Genomic DNA, 18,624 nt, shown 5'->3' on the forward strand with positions numbered 1-18,624 from the left:
TTTTTTTATTAAAGCTATTTGTTAAGCACTTACTATGTGTAGGCTAAGTGCTGGGGTGGATCCAAACCAGTCAGGTTGGATGCAGTCCATGTCCCACATGGGGCTCTTAACCGCCGTTTTGGGGATGAGGGAACTGAGGCACAGAGAAGTGATTTGCCCAAGGTCATACAGCAGACAAGGTTAGAACCCTGCGTCTGTTATATTGTACTCTCCCATGCACTTAGTACAGTGCTCTGAACATAGTAAGCGCTTAATCAATACGATTGAGTGGCCTTTCTAACTCCTACGCCTGTGTTCTGTCCCCTGGGCTGTGCTGCTTCTCATTTATTTTAATATCCGCCTCCACTACTATACTGTGAGCTTCTTGAGGGCAGGGATCTTGTCTCCCAACTCTATCATCCTCTCCCTTGTGTGTAGTCCAACTTGTTGCCAAATTGTACTGTGTGCTCTGCACACAGTAAGCGCTCAATAAATACGATTGAATGAATGAATACTGTTGTGACGTACTCTCCCAAGCGCTGAGTACAGTGCTCTGCCTGCATTAAGCGCTCAATAAATATGATTGATTGCTCAGGACCTATTAAATGCCGAAGTGACTTCAGCAGTGACAGAACAGTGCCATAGTGCCAGCGGATGACTGCTTTGGCCAGCTCTGCGGTCTCTGTCTCCCACCTTAGTCAACTATCTTTCGGGATTCCTGCTGAACCTGTACACCTTGGGGAACTCCCTTAGGTGGCTCTTTGGCCAGAAGCAGCGTGGCTCAGTGGGAAATTGCACAGGCTTTGGAGTCAGAGGTCATGGGTTCAAATCCCAGCTCCGCCAATTAGCTGTGTGATGTTGGGCAAGTCACTTAACTTCTCTGTGCCCCAGTTACCACATCTGTAAAACGGGGATGAAAACTGTGAGCCCCCCATGGGACAACCTGATCACCCTGTAACCTCTCCAGTGCTTAGACCAGTGCTTTGCACATAGTAAGCGCTTAATAAATGCCATTATTAAGGCTTCATCACAGATGCCGTAGCTCCACCTAAAATTCCCTTATTTGCAGAGCAGAGACGGGGACCGGGTTTTCTCAGTCCCAGAGGGGACCAAGAGCAGAAGTACCTAAGGCAGCACTCTCGTGTGCGCACACACATGCACATACACAAAATCATCCCCAGATACACCAGCATTTAGAACAGTGCTTTGCACATAGTAAGCGCTTAATACATGCCATCATCATCATCTGTATATATGTTTGTACATATTTATTACTCTATTTATTTATTTATTTATTTTATTTTGTTAGTATGTTTGGTTTTGTTCTCTGTCTCCCCCTTTTAGACTGTGAGCCCACCGCTGGGTAGGGACCGTCTCTATATGTTACCAACTTGTACTTCCCAAGCGCTTAGTACAGTGCTCTGCACACAGTAAGCGCTCAATAAATACGATTGATGATGATCATCATCATCATCATTCCCCGATACGTGTTGTACAGTGACACACAGAGGGTCTCACGCACGACACAGCCACACAAGGGTCACACACTGACTCAGCCCCACTGGCCCCACGTGTGGAGTTCCTGACACGGGAGGGCGAACGAGGAAACAAGCGTGGGGTGGTTTTCCTCTCCTTGGAAGACGGGAGGAGAGAGGGGAAAGAGACAGAGGGAGGAGGGGAGAGACAGAGAGGAGAGGGAACAAATCTGAGGACTCGATATTTCTCCCGCCCATCCTCTGAGGCGGACGGGCTCAGTTCGTGAGCTTTACAAGGCATCCAAGCTCCACCTTCCATTTCCCCCGGCTCACCACGCCACTCCTTACAGCCGGCGTTGGTGGTATAGTGGTGAGCATAGCTGCCTTCCAAGCAGTTGACCCGGGTTCGATTCCCGGCCAACGCAGCTCGAATGTTTTAGCTTCAAATTTCCCACTGGGAACAAAACGGCCCAAACCTTTTCCAGCCTTGGATGCCGTCTTCTGTTTTCGCAGCAGGGGGAGATCAGGCTGAAGCGTCTTAGGGACTCGATTAATTTTATAACCACGCGGACACAGTCTTCGACATAACTGGGACTTAAAGAAGGAGGCACTGACCTGTTGTGCGACCTTCTCTCGGCTCCTCAGCTGCTTCTTCTGCAAAATGGTGATGACAGCATAAGGATGTTGAAAAGGGAAAAGAAAAAAAAGAATAATTTTGGCAGTTGTCTGGACAGTTGAAAAATAACAAATTCGAGCTATTATTACTGTGCCTGGCCAGTGTGGCCTTGTGGATGGAGCACGAGTGGAAGGGCCTGGGTTCTAATCCTGGCTCCGCCACTTGTCTGCTGTGTGACCCTGGGCAAGTCACTTCACTTCTCTGTGACTCAGGGACCTCATCTATGAAATGGGGATTAAGATTGTGAGCCCGACGTGGGACAGACACTGTGTCCAACCCAATTTTCTTGTATACCCCCTGCCCACTAAGCACTTAGTACAGTGCCTGGCACATAGTAATAATAATAATAATAATGGTATTTGTTAAACACTTACTATGTGTAAAGCACTGTTCTAAGCACTGGGGAGGTTACAAGGTGGTCAGGTTGTCAAATGGGGGGCTCACCGTCTTAATCCCCATTTTACAGATGAGGGAACTGAGGCACAGAGAAGTTAAGTGACTTGCCCAAAGTCACACAGTTGACAGTTGGCAGAGCTTGGATTTGAATCCCTGACCTCTGACTCCAAAGCCCATGCTCTTTCTGCTTAACAAATAACACGATTATTATTCTCTGTGTCTCAGTGACTTCATCTGTAAAATGGGGATTAGGGCTGTGAGCCCCACGTGGGACAGGGACTGTGATGAACCTATCTTGTTTCTACCTCTGCACTTCGTACCATGCCTGGCACATAGTAAGAGCTTAACAGATACTATATGAAAAAACAAACAAATAAAAACCCGTGGAGAGCCAATTTAGGGCACGCTGAGTTTTCAGAAGTCTATAAACACCGGCTAATTCTGGGGCTTCCCTGCGTGGTTCCAGACAAGTTCAGACTCAGTTGGTCTGTGAACTGGTGATTCAGTCTTGGCTCCAAGATACCACTTGCAGGCTCTTTGGGGAGAGGGGCCGTTAGTCAACCCGTCCGACGCAAGTGTGCGTTTGCTAAGAGGATCTGTGAGAGGCGGTTCCACCAAGCCGATCCAATAGCCTGAGGAAATTGGACCGGATCAGCCCACAGGATTCCTGGGATAGCAATCAATCAATTGCATTTACTGAGCACTTACTGTGTGCAGAACAATCAATCAATCAATCAGTCAATCGTATTTATTGAGCGCTTACTGTGTGCAGAGCACTGTACTAAGCGCTTGGGAAGTCCAAGTTGGCAACATATAGAGACAGTCCCTACCCAACAGTGGGCTCACAGTCTAAAAGGGGGAGACAGAGAACAAAACCAAACATACTAACAAAATAAAATAAATAGAATGGATATGTACAAGTAAAATAAATAAATAAATAGGGTAATAAATATGTACAATCAATCAATCAATCAATCAATCGCATTTATTGAGCACTTACTATGTGCAGAGCACTGTACTAAGCGCTTGGGAAGTACAAATTGGCAACACATAGAGACAGTCCCTACCCAACAGTGGGCTCACAGTCTAAAAGGGGGAGACAGAGAACAGAGCCAAACATACCAACAAAATAAAATAAATAGGATAGAAATGTACAAGTAAAATAAATAAATAAATAAATAAATAAATAGAGTAATAAATATGTACAAACATATATACATATATACAGGTGCTGTGGGGAAGGGAAGGAGGTAAGATGGGGGGATGGAGAGGGGGACGAGGGGGAGAGGAAGGAAGGGGCTCAGTCTGGGAAGGCCTCCTGGAGGAGGTGAGCTCTCAGTAGGGCCTTGAAGGGAGGAAGAGAGCTGGCTTGGCGGATGGGCAGAGGGAGGGCATTCCAGGCCCGGGGGATGACGTGGGCCGGGGGTCGATGGCGGGACAGGCGAGAACGAGGTACGGTGAGGAGATTAGCGGCAGAGGAACGGAGGGTGCGGGCTGGGCTGGAGAAGGAGAGAAGGGAGGTGAGGTAGGAGGGGGCGAGGGGATGGACAGCCTTGAAGCCCAGGGTGAGGAGTTTAATATACTATTAAACTAAGCACTATTACTATACTATACTATTACTATATACTATTAAACTAAGCACTATACTAAGCACTTGGGAGAGTGCAATATAAAAGAGTTGGTAGACACGAAGCCACGGGTAACTCAGGCCTATTAAGAGCCATCACTCAGGCCCGGGCTGGAACCAGCTGGATATGCTAAGAAATCCAAACTCTGAGGAAACTCTGACCCTATTAAGAGCTGTCGGCTCAGGACTGGACAGGGTCAGTTGCCCACGGGAACGGCTGGGGAATTCGGGCATCCCGAGAGGGGCTGGAATAACTAGCAACTCTTCCAAAGAGGAAGCCACACGGGCCCTGAGAGAATGTGACTCGGCATAGTCGGGCTACGTTTGGCTGGAGTCACTGGGGAGAGGGGAAATGACATTGTTGATGATGATGATGGCATTTATTAAGCGCTTACTATGTGCAAAGCACTGTTCTAAACGCTGGGGGGGTTACAAGGTGATCAGGTTGTCCCACGGGGGGCTCACAGTTTTAATCCCATTTTACAGGTGAGGGAACTGAGGCCCAGAGAAGTTAAGTGACTTGCCCAAAGTCACACAGCTGACAATTGGCAGAGTCGGGATTTGAACCCATGACCTCCGACTCCAAAGCCCGGGCTCTTTCCACTGAGCCACGCATTGCTGTCAATCCACAGGCATCAGAGAGGAATATCAATCAATCAGTGGTATAGTACAGTGCTCTGCATGCAGTAAGCACTCAATAAATACCACTGATGATGATTTATTAAGCCCTTACCGGATGCAGGGCTCTGTACTAAGCGCTAGGGAGAGTATAGTACAACAAAAGGGGTACACAAGTTCCCTGCACACCAGGTGCTTGGAGTCTACAGGGGAGAAACAGACATGAAAATAAATCATGGATTTAAGGAAGCAGTGTGGTCCAGTGGATAAAGTCACGGGCCCGGGAGTCTGAGGAACTGGGTTCTAATCCTGGCTCTGCCACTTGCCTGCTCGGTGATCTTGGGCAAGTCACTTAGCTCCTCTGTGTTTCAGTTTCCTCATCTGTAAAATGGGGATTAAAGACTGTGAGCCCCATGCGAGACGCAGACTGTGTCCAACGTGACTGGCTTCTATCTACCTCAGTGCTTAGTACAGTGCCTGGCATGTATATGTACATAAACATGTATATATGTTTGTACATATTTATTACTCTATTTATTTATTTATTATGTATATATGTTTGTACATATTTATTACTCATTTATTTATTTATTTTATTTGTGCATATCTATTCTATTTATTTTATTTTGTTAGTATGTTTGGTTTTGTTCTCTGTCTCCCCCTTTTAGACTGTGAGCCCACTGTTGGGTAGGGACTGTCTCTATATGCTGCCGACTTGGACTTCCCAAGCGCTTAGTACAGTGCTCTGCACATAGTAAGCGCTCAATAAATACGCCTGATGATGATGATGGCACATAGTAAAGCACTTAAATACAATTTTTAAAAAGTGCTTAAGTGCTGCGGGGCTGAGGGTGGGGTGACTATCAAGTGCTTAAAGGGTACAGATCAAGTAATAATTATGGTATTTGTTAAGCTCTTACTAGGTGGCACTTAATGCCGGGGGGCAATACAAGCAAATAGGGTTGGACAGTCCCTGTCATCATCATCATCATCATCAATCGTATTTATTGAGCGCTTACTGTGTGCAGAGCACTGTACTAAGCGCTTGGGAAGTACAAGGTGGCAACATAGACAGTCCCTACCCACCCATTTTAGAGAGGAGGGAACTGAGGCCCAGAGAAGTGAAGTCACTTGCCCAAGGCCACACAGCAGACAAGCGGCGGAGCCAGGATTAGAACCCAGGATTTTCTGGAGGAAGGCGGCACCACAGACTTCCCAGCTGAGCTGAAGCGTTCACACACAGACTACGGGAGCCAATGCATCTGCAAGGAATGAAGGAGAGAAAGTTCACCCGAGAGGAATATTTGGCGTACCTCTGGCTGTGGGAAAACAGGAACTTGTTCACTTCCCAAATAAACGGTTGCATGGGAGGCCAATTTCGGAAAAACCCCACTCCAAGTGTCTCATTACGCTTGATTAGAAAGGTCTTCCTTATGTCTCTCCCAAGCCTGACTGCGTAAGGAAGAGCCTATCAGTCCCTAGTCAAGAGGTGAGGTGTCGAGTAATGAAAAGCCTAACAGCCCCGGAAGCGGCTGGGATATCCTCCTCATCACCATCAATCGTATTTATTGAGCGCTTACTATGTGCAGAGCACTGTACTAAGCGCTTGGGAAGTACAAATTGGCAACATATAGAGACCGTCCCTACCCAACAGTGGGCTCACAGTCTAAAAGGGGGAGACAGAGAACAAAACCAAACGTACTAACAAAATAAAATAAAGTTCCAGGGAACTGGGAAGAAAGTGTATTATTGCTGTTGTTGATGTGATTTTTTTCATTTTAATTTGGGAAGACAGGGAATTTTTTTTAATTCTTAAGGCCTCGGCTAAAAGTCTATATATACAGAGAAGCAGCACGGCGTAGTAGATAGAGCACAGGCCTGGGAGTTGGAAGGTCATGGGTTCTAATTCCAGCTCCGCCACTTGTCTGCTGTGTGACCTTGGGCAAGTCACCTTCCTTCTCTGAGCCTCGGTTACCTCATCTAAGAAATGGGGATTGAGACTGTGAGCCCCACGTGGAACAGACACTGTGTACGAGCCTATTTGGTTGTATCCACCCCAGCGCTTAGCACAGTGCCTGGCACATAGAAAGCGCTTCACAAATACCACAATTATTATTATTACACAGGGGAGGGTTGCGAGAAGCAGTGTGGCTCACTGGAATGAGCCCGGGCTTTGGAGTCAGAGGTCATGGGTTCAAATCCCGGCTCCGCCAATGGTCAGCAGGGGGACTTTGGGCAAGTCACTTCACTTCTCTGTGCCTCAGTTACCTCATCTGTAAAATGGGGGTTAAGACCGTGAGCCCCACGTGGGACAACCTGATCACCTTCTAGAGAAGCAGTGTGGCTCAGTGGAAAGAGCCCGGGCTTTGGAGTCAGAGGTCATGGGTTCAAATCCCGGCTCCGCCAATTGTCGGCTGTGTGACTTTGGGCAAGTCACTTCACTTCTCTGTGCCTCAGTTACCTCATCTGTAAAATGGGGGTTAAGACCGTGAGCCCCACGTGGGACAACCTGATCACCTTGTAGAGAAGCAGCGTGGCTCAGTGGAAAGAGCCTGGGCTTTGGAGTCAGAGGGCGCGGGTTCAAATCCCGGCCCCACCACTTGTCGGCTGTGTGACTTTGGGCAAGTCACTTCACTTCTCTGTGCCTCAGTTACCTCATCTGTAAAATGGGGGTTAAGACCGTGAGCCCCACGTGGGACAACCTGATCACCTTGTAGAGAAGCAGCGTGGCTCAGTGGAAAGAGCCTGGGCTTTGGAGTCAGAGGGCGTGGGTTCAAATCCCGGCCCCACCACTTGTCGGCTGTGTGACTTTGGGCAAGTAACTTCACTTCTCTGGGCCTCAGTTCCCTGATCTGTAAAATGGGGAATAAGTCTGTGAGCCCCCCGTGGGACTTTGGGCAAGTCACTTCACTTCTCTGGGCCTCAGTTCCTTGATCTGTAAAATGGGGAATGAGACTGTGAGCCCCCCGTGGGACAACCTCATCACCTTGTAACCTCCTCAGCGCTTAGAACGGTGCTTTGCACATAGTAAGCACTTAATAAATGCTATTATTATTATTATTATTATTATTGCCCCCAAAAGGAGCTACTTGAGAGACCGGTGATGCCCTGGCTATAGTCTTTTCTTGGTTGTCTATGTATGCAGCGCTCGATAAGACCAGATCTCAGCGCTCTTGGAGAGAAGAGAGGCCGATGGCAAGTGATGGATGGTTGAGGGTCTGAGCGGTGGGCTCACCTTTCAGCAGCTACTTGAATAGCAGGTGGTGATGTGAGCCCACTGTTGGGTAGGGACCGTCTCTATATGTTGCCAACTTGTACTTCCCAAGCGCTTAGTACAGTGCTCTGCACACAGTAAGCGCTCAATAAATACGATTGATTGATTGATTGATTGATTGCCTCTCACCCCCCTGCTCCTTTGGGGAGGGGCACCTCCAAGGCAGGCAGGGCCTAAAGGGGAAAGCCCAGGCCTGGAAGCCAGAAGCATGCATGATCTGTCAGAATATCATTTATGTTGTAGTTTAAATAAATGCGGATAGAGACCAGAAAATGTCTGGCTGTCATTAATGTTTTAATCGGCCTTAATATCCGTGTGGACATGCAATTAATGTACTATATACATATAATGTACCTGCTTAATATACATATATATATGTAATACTAATCATAATTAGTACGTACATCATAATGTATGGGGATAAAAGATGAATGCACGATGTACATTCTAATTCCAGCTCCTCCACTTGTCTGTTGTGTGACCTTGGACAAGACACTTCGCTTCTTTAGGCTTCAGTTCCCTCTTGCGGAAAATGGGGATGAAAACTGTGAGCCCCACATGGGACTGTGTCCAACCTGACTGGCTTGAATCTACCCCAGTAATAAGAACAGTGCTTGACACATAGTAAGCGCTTAACAAATACCATCATTATTAGGTGGGCAGAGATGATTGGCAGAGAGGCAGCATGGCTCGGTGGAAAGAGCCTGGGTTTGGGAGTCAGAGGTCATGGGTTCAAATCCCAGCTCCGCTGCTTGTCAGCTGTGTGACTTTGGGTAAGTCACTTCACTTCTCTGGGCCTCAGTTCCCTCGTCTGTAAAATGGGGATTAAGACCGTGAGCCCCACGTGGGACAACCTGATCACCTTGTATCCTCCCCAGAGCTTAGAACAGTGCTTGACACATAGTAAGCGCTTAACAAATACCATCATTATTAGATGGGCAGAGATGATTGGCAGAGAGGCAGCATGGCTCGGTGGAAAGAGCCTGGGTTTGGGAGTCAGAGGTCATGGGTTCAAATCGCAGCTCCGCCGCTTGTCAGCTGTGTGACTTTGGGTAAGTCACTTCACTTCTCTGGGCCTCAGTTCCCTCATCTGTAAAATGGGGATTAAGACCGTGAGCCCCACGTGGGACAACCCGATCACCTTGTATCCTCCCCAGCGCTTAGAACAGTGCTTGACACATAGTAAGCGCTTAACAAATACCATCATTATTATCATTATTAGGTGGGCAGAGATGACTGGCAGAGAGGCAGCATGGCTCAGTGGAAAGAGCCCGGGCTTGGGAGTCACAGGTCACGGGTTCAAATCCCGGCTGCACCACTTGTCAGCTGTGTGACTTCGGGCAAGTCACTTCACTTCTCTGTGCCTCAGTTACCTCATCTGTAAAATGGGGATTAAGACCGTGAGCCCCACGTGGGACAACCTGATCACCGTGTATCCTCCCCAGGGCTTAGAACAGTGCTCCGTATATAGTAAGCGCTTAACAGATACCATTATTATTATTATTAGTATCATCATACTCTTCCAAGTGATTAGTGAAGGAGGGAGGGAGGGAAATTGTTGGGTTACAGAGAGAACTCTGAGACTGTGGGACTTCTGCTGGTTTAATAGCTAGAGTTCAGAGCCGACGAGACGTTTACCTCCCATTAAAATTTCTAGTTGGACAGGAATGGCTAGGAGGCTTTATTGTGGTCTCTTAAAAGCCTCAATAAAAATAATGCTTTGGCTGGATGCCACACCTTTAATCCAAGCACCTCAAAGTGTTTTGCAGAGACTAAGCGTTAGTACCTGCACACAGTAAGCACTCAATAAATATGACTGATTGATGGCATTGTGAGCCCCACCCAGCACCTGTGTAAAGTGGGAGGGTGGTGAGAGCTGCTTTCACTGTCAGCACACACCTGGGGAGAAACTGAGGCACAGAACACAGAATTGTTCATGAATTCATTCCTTCATATTTATTGAGCACTTGCCGTGTGCAAAGCCCTGTACTAAACGCTTGGGAGAGTACCCTGTAACAATAAACAGAAAGTCAGAAACAGCAAGCTGGACACTGTCCCTTTCTGGAGTCTGTAATCAAGTCTCCTTCAGCCTAGGATTACCCACTCCTCCAACTCTCTTTTAGCAACAAGGGGCCGGCTGGCTGAAAACAAGACTGTCTGGAATAAAACAACTAGTGATCCTAGTGGGGCAGAAGTGGGGCTGGGTGTGGGGGCGGTCTTCCTTCCCCCCAAAAAAACATTTAGGCCACAATACAAATGAATGAAATTACAGGTATATATATATATAAGTGCTACGGGGAGTGGGGGGAGAACAAAGGGAGCAAGTCAGGGTGATGCAGACGGGAGTGGGAGTGGGAGATGAGGAAAAGTGGGGCTTAGTCAGGGAAGGCCTCTTGGAGGAGATGGGCCTTCAGTAAGGCTTTGAAGTGAGGGAGAGTGGTTGCCTGTTGGATTAGAGAATGGATTCATTCTCAGTCTCTTTTGCTGGCTCCTCCTCCCCCTCCCATCCTCTTACTGTGGGGGTTCCCCAAGGTTCAGTGCTTGGTCCCCTTCTGTTCTCGATCTACACGCACTCCCTTGGTGACCTCATTCGCTCCCACGGTTTCAACTATCATCTCTACGCTGATGACACCCAGATCTCCATCTCTGCCCCTGCTCTCTCCCCCTCTCTCCAGGCTCGCATCTCCTCCTGCCTTCAGGACATCTCCATCTGGATGTCTGCCCGCCACCTAAAGCTCAACATGTCGAAGACTGAACTCTTTGTCTTCCCTCCCAAACCTTGCCCTCTCCCTGACTTTCCCATCTCTGTTGACGGCAATACCATCCTTCCCGTCTCACAAGCCCGCAACCTTGGTGTCATCCTCGACTCCACTCTCTCATTCACCCCTCACATCCAAGCCGTCACCAAAACCTGCCGGTCTCAGCTCCGCAACATCGCCAAGATCCGCCCTTTCCTCTCCATCCCAACCGCTACCCTGCTCGTTCAAGCTCTCATCCTATCCCGTCTGGACTACTGCATCAGCCTTCTCTCTGATCTCCCATCCTCGTGTCTCTCCCCACTTCAATCCATACTTCATGCTGCTGCCCGGATTATCTTTGTCCAGAAACGCTCTGGGCATATTACTCCCCTCCTCCAAAATCTCCAGTGGCTACCAATCAATCTGCGCATCAGGCAGATACTCCTCACCCTGGGCTTCAAGGCTGTCCATCCCCTCGCCCCCTCCTACCTCACCTCCCTTCTCTCCTTCTACAGCCCACCCCACACCCTCCGCTGCTAATCTCCTCACCGTGCCTCATTCTCGCCTGTGCCGCCATCGACCCCCGGCCCACGTCCTCCCCAGGGCCTGGAATGCCCTCCCTCGGCCCATCTGCCAAACTAGCTCTCTTCCTCCCTTCAAGGCCCTGCTGAGAGCTCACCTCCTCCAGGAGGCCTTCCCACACTGAGCCCCTTCCTTCCTCTCCCCCTCGTCCCCCTCTCCATCCCCCCCACCTTACCTCCTTCCCTTCCCCACAGCACCTGCATATATGTATATATGTTTGTACATATTTATTACTCTATTTATTTATTTATTTATTTTACTTGTACATATCTATTCTATTTTATTTTGTAGTATGTTTGGTTTTGTCTCCCCCTTTTAGACTGTGAGCCCACTGTTGGGCAGGGACTGTCTCCATATGTTGCCAATTTGTATTTCCCAAGCGCTTAGTACAGTGCTCTGCACACAGTAAGCGCTCAATAAATACGATTGATGATGATGATGATTAGAGGAGGGAAGGCATTCCAGGCCAGAGGCAGGACGTGGGCTAGGAGTCAGTGGCGAGACATGAGAGATCGAGGCACAGTGAGAAGGTATCACGGCCTCGACAGACTGTATCACTGTTGGACGCCGTCTCGGTCCCTGAAGCTCCCTGAGAATAGCGTGTCTCCTTTCCTGGGTGCAGCGAAACTCTGGGTTCAATTTCTTCGTTCAGTCATAGGCCCCTGGGGCTCAGAATGGAACTGAGTTTGTCGCACTTAGTCCACTGCTCTAGATTTATGAGATTACAGGGTTTAATTACAAGCCCTGCTGTGTCTAATTAAAGTCTGAGGCCTCCTAGGGTACTGGCTGTTGCTTACATGTATTAAACATTTTAATCCAATTGGAAGAGTATTTACAATTACAGCCTGTAGCACTGGGGACTTTCAAGCAGCTCAGGGCCCCGATACCATGGTCAGCGCAATGCCTCAGAATTTCATCTTTTAATGCAAATCATTCGTTTCTTGGTTACATATCAGGGTTTCTTTTTTCCTGCAAAGAGCTCAAAAGCTATAATGATCTATACCAGGGTCCACATTCAGATATTAAACCCACTCTCTGTCCCTAGAACCTAGCGTGGCAAAGACTGAAAGGAAACCAAGGGGCAGGGGGATAGGCTCCATTGCATAAAATCAGTCAGTCGATCGTATTTATTGAACAGTTATTGTGTGAAGGGCACTGAACTACGGTCTTGGGAGGCTACAATGTAACAGGCACATTCCTTTTAGACTGTGAGCCCACTGTTGGGTAGGGACTGTCTCTATATGTTGCCAATTTGTACTTCCCAAGTGCTTAGTACAGTGCTCTGCACATAGTAAGCGCTCAATAAATACGATTGATGATGATGATGATTCCCTGCCCACGAGAAGTTTACAGCTTGCATAAAACGCCAACGCTCTTTGGAGCCATCATTCAACTCCACTACAGGCATCGAGGAACAGTTACTGGGGAACAAGCAGCAGCGAGCCCTAGTAGATAGAGAGTGTGGGACTGGGAGCCAGAAGGATCTGAGTTCTAATCCTGACTCCTCCCCTGGTCTGCTGAGTGACTTGGGCAAGTCACTTAACTTCTCTGTGCCTCAGTTACCTGATTGGTAAAATGGGGATTGGGACTGTAAGCCCCTTTTGGGACAAGGGCTGTGTCAAACCTCATTTGCCTGTATCTACCCCAGCACTTAGTACACTGCCTGGCACATAGTAAGCACTTAACAAATACCACAATTATTGTTATTACCTCTTCTTTCCATTCAACCATCTTTATTGTCCTCGTCCCTCTCCCCCAAATGTGTTCTCTCATTCCCCCTGCATCGCCCCTTCTCTCATGTACTCCTGTCACATCTAATAATATTAATAGTAATTCTGGTGTTTGTTAAGTACTTAATATGTAAGTACTATGTAGGCACTGTACTAAGCGCTGGGGTGGATACAAGCAAAACGGGTTAGATAGTCCCTATCCCACAGGGGGCTCGCAGTCTTAATCCCCATTTTACAGAAGAGGGAACTGAGGCCCAGAGAAGTGAAAGGACTTGTCCAAGGTCAGACGGCAGACAAGTGGTGGAACCAGGATTAGAACCCATGACCTTCTGGGTTCTATCCACTAGGCCATCCCGCTTCTTATTACACCATGCTGCTTATCATAGGCACATGTAGGGCAGCTGGTCCACCCAGGATGGGTCAGAATTTGAAGATGATATTTTACTGTGATAAAATCCCCTATGCCTTCTCAGCTGTCAGCAAACATTAATATTATTTGGGTTTAATGCCAGGAAGGGAGGCTTCCCAAGAGAGGATCTGTAGTCAAGTGGTTTGCCCCCAGGACAGAGGAATATGTACATATTTGTAACTTATTCATTCATAGTAATGTCTGTCTCCCCCTCTAGACTGTAAGCTCTTTGTAGGCAGGGGATGTGTCTGTTTATTGTTGTATCGTACTCTCCCAAGCGCTTAATACAGTGCTTTGCAAACAGTAAGCCTTCAATATGATTGAACGAATGGAAGGGAGCACTCATTGGGTGATGTGTGAGACGATATTTTTGAATAAAATGCCTGTACCACTTTGGTGAAAAACCACTCTACGGTACAACTACTACTACTAATAAATAATTACGGTATTTGTTAAGCACTTACTATGCAACAGGCACTGTTCTAAATGCTGGGGCGGATCCAAGCAAATCGGGGTTGGACACAGCTCACAATCTCAATCCCCATTTTACAGATGAGGCCCAGAGAAGTGAAGTCATTTGCCCCAAGGTCACACAGCAGTCAAGTGGCGGAGCTGGGATTAGAACCCGTGACCGTCTCTGACTCTCAGGCCTGTGCTCTATCCACTATGCCATGCAGCTCCTCACTGCTTACTAGGTAAAAGGGACCTCCAACAGGGCCCAAACCCCTCTCCTGCATTTTATTCTAAACACATTTACAACTTTCCTCAGAGTGTACTCACCTGCCAAAAGTTCTGACGAACACCCAACTGAAAACTGTATAGCACACTCCAGGCCGGGATGCTAACAGCCCTCTGAGGGACTCACTTCTCCTCAGGCCCGCCATGTTCCCTCCCTGCCTCTCTGCCCACCTCCCGAGCGCTTAGTACAGTGCCCTGCTCGCATTTATTTATTTATTTATCTTACTTGTACACATCTAGTCTATTTTATTTTGTTAGTACGTTTGGTTTTGTTCTCTGTCTCCCCCTTTTAGACTGTGAGCCCACTGTTGGGTATGTTTGTACGTATTTATTACTCTTCATTTATTTTACTTGTACACATCTAGTCTATTTATTTTATTTCGTTAGTACGTTTGGTTTTGTTCTCTGTCTCCCCCTTTTAGACTGTGAGCCCACTGTTGGGTAGGGACTGTCTCTATATGTTGCCAATTTGTACTTCCCAAGCGCTTAGTACAGTGCTCTGCACACAGTAAGCGCTCAATAAATACGATTGATGATGACTACTGTGGGTCTGTGTCATTTGTATGACACTGACCCAGTTGGTTACTGTGTTCTTGGTCAAATATGTACAAATCTAGATACGGTAAAGGGATGGGTCAGGCCTTGGCTGGTGTCAATTCATTCATTCATTCAATTGTATTTATTGAGCACTTACTGTTTGCAGAGCACTGCACTAAGCACTTGGGAAGTACAAGTTGGCAACATATAGAAACGGTCCCTACCCAACAAGGGGCTCACAGTCTAGACGGGGAAGACGGAGAACAAAACAAAGCACGTGGACATGGTGTCAAGTCATGCTGTGTGGTTGACAGGCTTAGAGAAGACTTGAACAAGTTAAGATGGGCAGTTCCTTGGACAGACATCACTCAGGGGAGAAGGTAACTCCTTCTTTGGGGGTTTTGGAACCGTGCCTCGATTGGATAGGTGTAATTTCCCCTGGTACGGTAAACTGTTTAATAAAGGCAGTAAAGAGTTTGGCCTTGAACTGCGTGGTGCCTCCGAACTTGGGAATTGGACTTTAAAGGCTTCTGTTTACTACACAATGTAATTCTTAAAACCAAAGCCCAGAGAGCTGGAGTTGAACGTCGGTTTAGGGGAGATGGAGAATTTGGAAGCGCAAAAGGTCGGAACATGATGGAGCAATTATCGGAATCTTTATGAAGAACTGTTATAAGTTAGGACGCTGAACAGATGATAATAATATTAATAGTACTTGTTAAGCATTTACTATGTGCCAAGCACTGTTCTAAGCACTAGGGTAGATACAAGCTAATGAGGCTGGACACAGTCCCTGTCCCACATGGGGCTCACACTCTTAATCCCCATTTTAACTGAGGTAAATGAGGCCCAGAGAAGTGAAGTGACTTGCCCAAGGTCAGACAGCAGACAAATGGCAGAGCCAGGATTAGAACCCAGGTCCAAGCTCTATTCACTAAGCCACACGGTTTCTCCATGTCTCCAGAGATTGGAAGCAAAACATCAAAGAGGATTGGGCAACCATCTCCTCTTGACAACTTACCCATTTACGTGGCTAGATGCAGGGAGCTAGACCAGATGACCTCTTGATTTCCCTTCCAGCTCGAGGAGCTGATTGAAAGGATTCAGAGGGAAAGAAAGACACAAACAGGCAAGCAATAATCAATCAATCGTATTTATTGAGCGCTTACTGTGTGCAGAGCACTGTACTAAGCGCTTGGGAAGTACAAGCTGGCACTAACCCTCACTCCCCCCTAATTTTTAAAAATTTGTTAAATAGTATTCCACGAAACTGGTCACACCACTAATGACATACGTCACTGAAGAGCCTTTACTATCTCTAGCACTTATGTACATATCTGTAAATTTATTTACATTATAAATATTATAATATAAATTATATTATATTATGTCTATCTTCCCCTCTAAAACTGGGAGCTTGCTGTGGGCAGGGAATGTAGTCTGTTTATTGTTCTCTTGGACTTTCCGAAGCACTCAGTAGAGTGCCCTGCACACAGTAAGCACTCAATAAATATGATTGAATGAATGAATGGTGCGGCACAGTAATCCAGATTAAAAAGTTTGGTGGTTGTTTTTCAATAGAAACTTTCCCTCTGTTGATCGCTTGGAACAATTTTCTAACCATTCAGGTAGTCCTATTCTCGGTGACTTTTTAATTCACTAAATAATTCATGCTACTTTTAATAACTTTTTTCCCCAGAACTCACAAAATGTCCATCATTATGCAGACCATAAAATGCTATTTTCTACATCAAAAGTGTCCACGGGTTAAAAAGATAAGCCATTCCTCAGTCTGGCCTTGGCTGCACTTGTGAAATTCCCTTTGGTTTGGTTTGGCATATCCTGAGGTTACAATTCCTGCCTGTTTATTTAGGGCTTATGAGTCATCACCCCATTTCAACCCCACCTAGAAACCAAGTCATACATGCATTTTTGTAAATCTAAAGCAAGCCTACGTTTCCCTTAGAGCTCACGCAAAACCTGACCGCAGGATACATTTGTTCAAAGCAAGACCAGAATCAGCCTGGCTAACGGATCTTGGTTGTGAAACTCAACTTTTAAAACAACCACGTCTAACATAGTTTGAATTTTAGATGGGCTTGCTGGTCTGCTTGGAGGCAAAGATTTTTGAGCAGCGTTTTAAAGGACTTATCCCTAAAAAAAAATATCATAACTGTTAAACTTCATTTTCTTTCACTAGTGGGCACTAGAGGAAAATTAACAGCAGTGAATAACCTAATGGTGAAAGAATCCCTGCCCAGATAGGGTGTTTGGTTTTTTTTTCTAAGCAACTCTGAAATTACTCTCTCCTCGAGGAAGGTTTTTTCCACTCTTTTGGTGTGATGATTTGCACACAAGCCTAGCACGTGGAGGCGTCTAGTGGACAAGGATAGCGTCTACCAGCTCCATTCAATCGTATTTATTGAGCGCTTACTGTGTGCAGAGCACCGTACTAAGCGCTTGGGAAGTACAAATCGGCAACATATAGAGACGGTCCTTACCCATCAATCAATCAGTCGTATTTATTGAGCGCTTACTGTGTGCGGAGCACTGTACTAAGCGCTTGGGAAGTACAAGTTGGCAACATATAGAGACAGTCCCTACCCAACAGTGGGCTCACAGTGCCTGGCACATGCTAAGTGCTTTACAAAAACAAAAAAGGAATTGAGTGGAGTGGCAGCTCTTCATCCACAGCGGAAGAGCCACCAAATGAACTTGGCGCAGCCTTTGTTCTCAGAGGAAACAAGAGCGGAGGTGAACCAAGTGGGTGGGTGCATCTAATTTTGTAGACAGTGGCTTTGGGCAGGGGAAAGATGAATGCTGCATTTTTGCAGTACAGATAAAAGAGAGGGGAAGGTATGTTTTTGTAGTGTACTCTTCCAAGTGCTCTGCATACAGTAAGAACTCAATAAATGCCATTGATTGAATTAATCAAGATTTGGTTTATATGGTCACAGCAGCCTGGTCAGTGGGGTTCACTGCTTTTGGGTGGGGCAAGGCAACAGATGAGAATAATGATATTGGTATTAAGTAGTTACCAGGCCCCCTCTCGAGTTGGCACATGGAGAGTTTCCAGTCCTCTACCAGTCCTGGCTACAGGAGGGAGAGTCAAGCAGAGGCCTGTCCCTTCCGTTGCCAGATTGGGCAGTGGCTAGTGAGTGGAAAGAAATCTGCCGCAAGTCAAACTCCCTTGTGCTGGGCAGCAGCGGTATGGGAGAGAGTCAAGTTTACAGCGTCGAAAAAGGTGGAAGAAGAAATACCACTTCCGTATTTTTATCAGGAAAACTCTACGGATCCACTACCTGAACAATGGCAGATGGAGGTGGGGTGCTCCGAGAGAGAGGTGGCTATGGAGTCACTGTGGGTCGGAAACGACTCCACAGGGTAAGACAAGTTACTAGGTGCCAAAGCATAGTGCACATATCGATCAATGGTATTTACTGAGCGCTTACTATGTGCAGAGCACACTACTAAGCATACATCCAATTGAATATGTGAGGATTGTTTCACCTCCCATTATTTGGGCCTTACAATCATTCATTCAATCATATTTATTGAGTGCTTACTGTGTGTAGAGCACTGTACTAAGCGCTTGGGAAGTACAAGTTGACAACATATAAAGACGGTCCCTACCCAACAATGGGCTCACAGTCTACAGTCTACGATCAAAGCCACTGTTCTACTTACAGGACCAGTCACAAAACAGAACAGGAACATAATCTCAAATGCAAAGCCAGCTGATCTTTAGTTAAGTTTCAAAGATGTTGAGAACTTTGGGTCCATTTTGTTTTTCAACCTGACATTTCCGTGGCTCCTGAGAGTCTTCAACCTTGGAGCGGGAGGCT

The 18,624-nt window shown here is 46.8% G+C and overlaps 1 protein-coding gene and 1 non-coding gene across 2 annotated transcripts in view; one reads left to right on the forward strand and one right to left on the reverse strand.

Moving 5' to 3' along the window:
* TMEM164 (transmembrane protein 164) overlaps positions 1-2,089 on the reverse strand; it is a 122,175-nt gene extending 120,086 nt beyond the window's left edge. The window contains exon 1 of the mRNA XM_038748232.1: positions 2,070-2,089. The gene's annotated coding sequence lies outside the window, so the exon portion shown is untranslated. The remainder of the gene's footprint in view (positions 1-2,069) is intronic.
* Positions 1,808-1,879, forward strand: TRNAG-UCC. Its single transcript has one exon. It is a non-coding gene; the product is annotated as a tRNA-Gly (tRNA).
* Positions 2,090-18,624: the final 16,535 nt, after the last annotated feature.

Source organism: Tachyglossus aculeatus, chromosome 6, assembly GCF_015852505.1.
Source record: "Tachyglossus aculeatus isolate mTacAcu1 chromosome 6, mTacAcu1.pri, whole genome shotgun sequence".
Lineage (NCBI taxonomy): Eukaryota > Metazoa > Chordata > Mammalia > Monotremata > Tachyglossidae > Tachyglossus > Tachyglossus aculeatus.